A 6217-nucleotide genomic window follows, 5' to 3' on the forward strand; every position below is an offset into this window, starting at 1 on the left:
CCTTCTGGAATTCAGACATTCTGTCATTTGTGTTTTTAAGGCCTATCGTGTCAAGTTAGTGTCTCCAGACATCACTCAGTGTAAGTTCATTCACTGGGGTCTAGGCAGCTTATCTAGATTTCCTCCCTTTAAGAAGAACAGCTCTTCATCACCCAGAAATAATCAACTACCAGTATTTCTTCAATTAAGATTGAGACTTGTTGCCCACTTTCACAGTTCTGTGCTACGGTTTTGTCTGACTAAGTTTGTAGGTTCACATGATCAAGGTCCCAGGAGCTTGTAGGACTCTATTTCCTTATGGTCATGCACCTCCTCCCTGGCTCTTACAATCTCTCCCCTACCCCCCACCTTCTTCCACAATGGTCCTGAGCCATAGGTAGGTGGAGTTTAATACAGAAACCTCCTGTCCAGGGACCCATACTCTGCAGTCTGTTACTCTCCACACTTTGCCCAGTGGAGCAGTCATCTTAGGTGAATACTGTTTTGCTATAAGGGTCTACCACTTCTGCTCTTACAGTGGTTCTACCCTTACGTTGTGATGATCCCTGAGCTCTGGGGAGAAATGCTGTGTCATGGCTCTCCCATTTAGAGCTTAGTTCTCCATACTCTCTTATTCTCTTATTCTCTGCATATTGACTAGTTGCAGTTCTCTGAATTATTCTCCACTTACTGTAAAAAAAAAGTTTCTCTAGTGAGGCTTGAGAGATGCAGCAATCTGTGAATAAAAAGATAAACTTAGAGAGCAACTTATTACTATGTTTATTTAGTAGAATAATACTCTTTGGTTCTTTCTTAAGAGAACCTAATGAAGATGTGGCCTATGACCTACAGAGCCAAGTGTTTTGTAGGTGGTGTTGTCGGTTTGCTTGGTTGTTTGATTGATTGTTGTTTGTTTGTTTGAGCCCAGTTAATGGTACTAAGCATCTGTTCCACCTTGTGCAGAGAGCTTTCAATGCAATAAAAAACTGGTTGGTTACACCCATACCATTTATGCCACTATTGCACCCATGGGTATTTCTTGCCAGGCCAATGATTTTTGTAGTTTGCAAGATTCATGACTGGTTAAGATTATTGATTTCTTTCCTGCCATGGTACAATGCATAGTACCTTCCAGCACTATGAAAGCTAGCCGGTAAGGATGAGACTTCCAGGTATATACCAGCTTAATTTCTCTTGGATTTCAAACATAAGGTGTCTTTAGCAATATGGTCTCAAGTTGCTCTCGTTTCCTATGGTCACTGGAAGATGTGAGTGCTCTGCTTTCTGCTACTGCTCCAGGCACCTCCTGCCACCATGCTTCCCCACCATGACGAACTGTAATTCCCCTGGAATCAAAAGCTCAAATAAACTCTTCCTTTTATAAATTGCTTTGGTCAGTGTTTCTATCACAGCAACAGAGACGTGACTAATACAATCTATTTCTAGTTTCTAAGGAACTTCCACCCTGATTTCCATAGTAGCTGCAGCAGATGGCAATCCCACCAACAGTGACTAGGAGTTCCCCTATCCCCACACCCATGCCGGGTTTTGATGTCATTTGTTTTTGGTGTCTTAGCATTTCTGGCTGGGGCAAAATGAAATTTCAAAGAATTTTTAATTTGCTTTTCTATGCTAGCTAAAGATTAAAATGTTGAACATTTAAAAAAATATTTCTCAGTCATTTTTGTTTCTTCTTTTGTGACTTCTCTACTTCCATGCCCCAATTTTTAATTGGGTTCTTTCCTTAGTTTTTATTTTTCTGTTCTTCATATATTCTAGACACCAACCCTTGTCAAATGTATAGCTGATAAATATTTTTTCCATTTCATAAATTTCTTCTTCTCTTGAATGATGGGGTCCTGTGATGTACAGAAGACTTATAGTTTCATGATATTCCATCTGACAATTGTTGGTCTTAATGCCTGCATTCTTGGGATTCTGTCCAGATAGTCCCTTCCTGTGCCTTTAAGCTCAAGAACATTCTTCTACTTTATCTTCTATCAGGTTAATGTGTCTGACCTTATATGAAGATCCTTTTTCTATTTGGATTTGAGTTAGGGCAAGGTGAGAGATAAAGATCAACAATCTAGGTTCATTTTTCTACATATAGCTGTCAAGTTTAACAAGCACCATTTGTTGAAGATACTGTTTTTTCTCCAAGGGGTAGTTTTGGCCTCTTTGTCAAAGAGGTGACTGTAGGAGCATGGGCTTGCATCTGAGTCCTTGACTTTATTCCAGAGATGAATTGCTGTTTTCTCACCAGCACCATGTTGTTTCTATTACTATAGCTCAGTTGTATAACAGAAAGGCAGGAACAGTGATAACATCAACAGTGTTTAATTGTTCAGGTTTGCTTAGGCTATCCTTTTTCATTTGTGTTTCTGTGTTTTTGAGATACTTTTTCAATTTTTGCGAATAACTATGATGAAATTTTGATAGGGATTACATTTAATCTGTAGATTGATTTTGATAGAATGACAATTTTCCAATATATTAATCATACTAGTTCATGAGCATGAGAGGTCTTTCTGTCTTCTTATATACTCTTCAGTTTCTTTTTTGGGTGTATTAAAGTGTTCCTTATACAATCATTCATTTCCTTGGTTAGACTTATTTCAACATATTTTATTTCTTGGAAACTGCAGTGAATGGAACTGCTTGCCTGATTCCTTTGTCTGTATGCTTGTCATTCATCATTGAAAGGCTACTGATTTTTGCATGTTTTGTGTTCTGCCACTTTGCTCAATATGACTAACAGCTATAGGAGTTTTCTGGTGGAGTCTTTAGGGTCTTGTATGCGTAGAATCATACAATTGGTAAATAACGTTGTGGTTCAGCTGAATAGTGTTGGTGTTTAGGCCGGAGGTCACTTTATATTTATGTGAAAGCCTCTGGATTTCATTTGAATCTATAGTAAACACTCACTTTTCAACTCCAACTTTATTAATTTCAGTCTTCCTTTTGGTTAGTGTTCTAGTTTATTTCTGTTACTGTAATTAAAAAAAAAACAGAAGAAAACCAACTTATGGAGAAATGCACATATGGTGTCTGAACTTTAGTACATATGTATACCTGGGGGCTGTATGGCAAAGGACAGAGGGTGACAGACCAGAGAGACCTCCCTTCAGTGGGCGGTCAGAGTAGTCTAAGAGACTCTTAAAATAACACAGGCTATTGCCAGAGTTCTTGGTTATCTCCCAGAACTGGAAAATAAGACCCTACTGCTGAAGACAGGACATACTTCGAATACAGGACTTTGAGCAATGGAGCAGGAACTGACCTGTAAGCCTTCCAACTGAACTTTAGCTCTCATAGTTCTAGAGGATGCTATACATGCTGCTAAGGGACAAAATCAATTGATGGTCCAATTCAGCCCTAAATCCTAATAACCATAACGACAGGAACAGCAAACAAACTCTTTTGGTGTAGTATTAGCACTGTTATCTGGGGGGTGGGAAGGGTAATCAACAGCTCTCTAATTGGACTTAAAACCCTCTCAAAGGAATGAACTCATGGGTGGCACAGTAAACACAATGAAATACACATGGTTAGAGGGTCATAGATCCCAGAGAAAACCCTATCTCTAAAATATGAAATTTTTTCCCACCATTTGCTAAATATGGGTTTTTGTATTTACAAACAAATAACTGTATACCATTCATCAAAGAAGCTTCTTTCCTTCTTTCTTTCTTTTTTCTTTCTTTCTTTTTTCTTTCTTTCTTACTTTTTTTTGAGACATGGTTTCACTATGTAGCCAGGGTTATCCTGGAACTCACTATGTAGACCAGGTTGGCCTCGAACTCACAGAGATCCACCTTCTTCTGCGTGTCAAGGGCTGAGATTAATGGTTGTGCCACCATGCATGGCTTTTTTTTTTTAGTTAACATGCTGAGTCCAATTAATGTTTTCCATACACTCATAGGTGTGTTGTAATCCACTGGGGCACAGGCAACTTACCAATGGCCACCAACCCAAGAAAAATGACTTGCCCTTCCTCAGTAGCTATCAACTGCCATTATCTCCTCAACTGGGGGTGATCAAAGAACAGGAGCAGCCCCCCTATGTTGGAATTTGTTGCTTAGACTTTTTAGTTCTTCGTATATTCTAGACATCAACCTACTTCCATGTGTATAGATGCCAAAGATTTTGGAGAAATTTCATGGACTGCTAGAAAGAATGTTTATCTTTTGTGTTTAAGTGAAATATTCTCTAGATTTGTTAGGTCCATTTCATATATGATTTCATTTAACACCAATGTTTCTGCTTAATTTGACCAGGTGACCTCCCTGTCCATTGGTGAAGACAAGGTACTTAAGTCAGCCACTGTCACTGTGTTGGAATTAATCTTTTATTTTACATCTATTAGTATTCATTTTATGAAAGTTGGTACACATGTGTTTGGTGCATATATATTTAGAATTCTAGTATCTTTTTTTGGTGTGTTGCTCCTTTGATAAGTATGAAGTGACATTCCTTATCTCCTCTGCCTAGCTATAGTTTGATGTCTAGTTTTCCAGATATTAGAATAACTACATGTGCTTTTTCTCTACATTCATTTGCTTTAAATATCTTTTTCAATCTTTTTAACTCAAGGCAATGCCTATCATAGATGGTGAGGTGCGATCCTTGGAAGCAGCAAAGAGAGGAATGCTTTTTTCTAGTCCAGTCCCATAGCCTGTGTCTTTTTGAGGGAAATGAGGCTGTTAATATTATTGTTAATTATTGTTATAATATTGTTAATTATTATTGAAATATATTTATTATATACTGTCATTTTGTTGATTCTATCATGTTTTCTTAGACCTCTTTTGATCAACTGTCCTTTTGAGTTCTTGGGTGTGTCTATCTTTCTCTTCATACTGAATTATCCTTTCCTATATCCACTGTAGAGCTGAAGTAGTGATCATAAATTCCTTTATTTGTTTTTAATCATTGAAAGATTTTATTTTTCTTTTAATTTTGATAGAAATTTTTTTCTAGATATGATAGTGATAGTCTGAGTTTATGGTTGTGATCTTTTAGAACTTGAAATGAATCTTTGCAGACCCTTCTTGCTTTGAAAATTTGGGGTGAATATTCAATATCAGGTGTCATCCTGACAGGCTTTCTTGGTAAGTGAATTGATCTTTCACTCTTGTAACTGTCAATATTCTTTCTTTGTTCTGTGGGTTTTTTAAACTGTAATGTGTTATAGAGAATTTCTCTTCTGTGCCTGTCTATTTGGAGTTCTGTGGGGTTCTTGTACCTGAATGGGCATTTCCTTCTCTAGATTTGGAATGTTTTCTTCTGTGATATTATTGACAATATCCTATGCCTTTGGCATGGTAATCTCCTTCTTCTGTACCTGTAATCAGAAGGTCGAGTCTTCTGATGTTGTCCCAAAGCTCTCCCATCTTCCATTTGGGTATTTTAAGACATTTATCATTGACTTTTACTTACTGGTCCAGTCCTCTGCCTTGGCTTCTGGCACTGATACTGTTTTCCACACAATCCATTCTATTGAGGAGGCTTTCTATGGATGTTTTTATTTGAATTCTTGAATCTTTTTATTTAGAGCATCATTTTAGTTTGGTTTTTCTTCATGAATTCTATCTCCTGTGAATTCTATTTCATACTTGTATTGACTTTCTAGTTTAATTCAGGTTCTTTGTTTTTGTAATCTTGGGACACAAAATTTAATAATGAGAGTTGTATACAATTTTTACATTACAAGAATATACATTTAGTCATTTGGCTAAGAAAAAAAACAACACAGAAGAAATATTTTAAATGTCATAAGTAATCTATGAAAAATGAGAGGAGGGTCACGAGAGATGGCTCAGAGGTTAATCATGTTGGCTGCTCATGCAGAAGACCTTGGTTTGGTTCTAGCACAATATGGCAACTCACAACTTTCTGTTACTCCAGTTTCAGAGGATCCAACACTTTCTTCTGACCTCCAAGTGTATTGCACACATGTGGTATACTTACATACATGCAGGCAAAACACTCATATACATAAAAATAAGAAGAGCTGATCTTCCTAAAACAAGGAACTGAAGAAAGGCTGACTAGAATCAGAGGATGGACTAGCACTGGGGAAGCTGCAGACACAGATAACACAGTGAACAGTAACAGGAATGTCAGAGTATATGGGCTCCATGGGGTGGGTATGGGAAGGTGCCATTTGGGATGTGGATATGAAGATGAATAAGATTGTTCAGTATGTTCTGTATGAAATTTACAAAAAAATCAATAT

The sequence above is a fragment of the Nannospalax galili genome, unplaced genomic scaffold, assembly GCF_000622305.1.
Source record: "Nannospalax galili isolate Female #2095 unplaced genomic scaffold, S.galili_v1.0 scaffold1052, whole genome shotgun sequence".
NCBI classification, from domain to species: Eukaryota; Metazoa; Chordata; class Mammalia; order Rodentia; family Spalacidae; genus Nannospalax; species Nannospalax galili.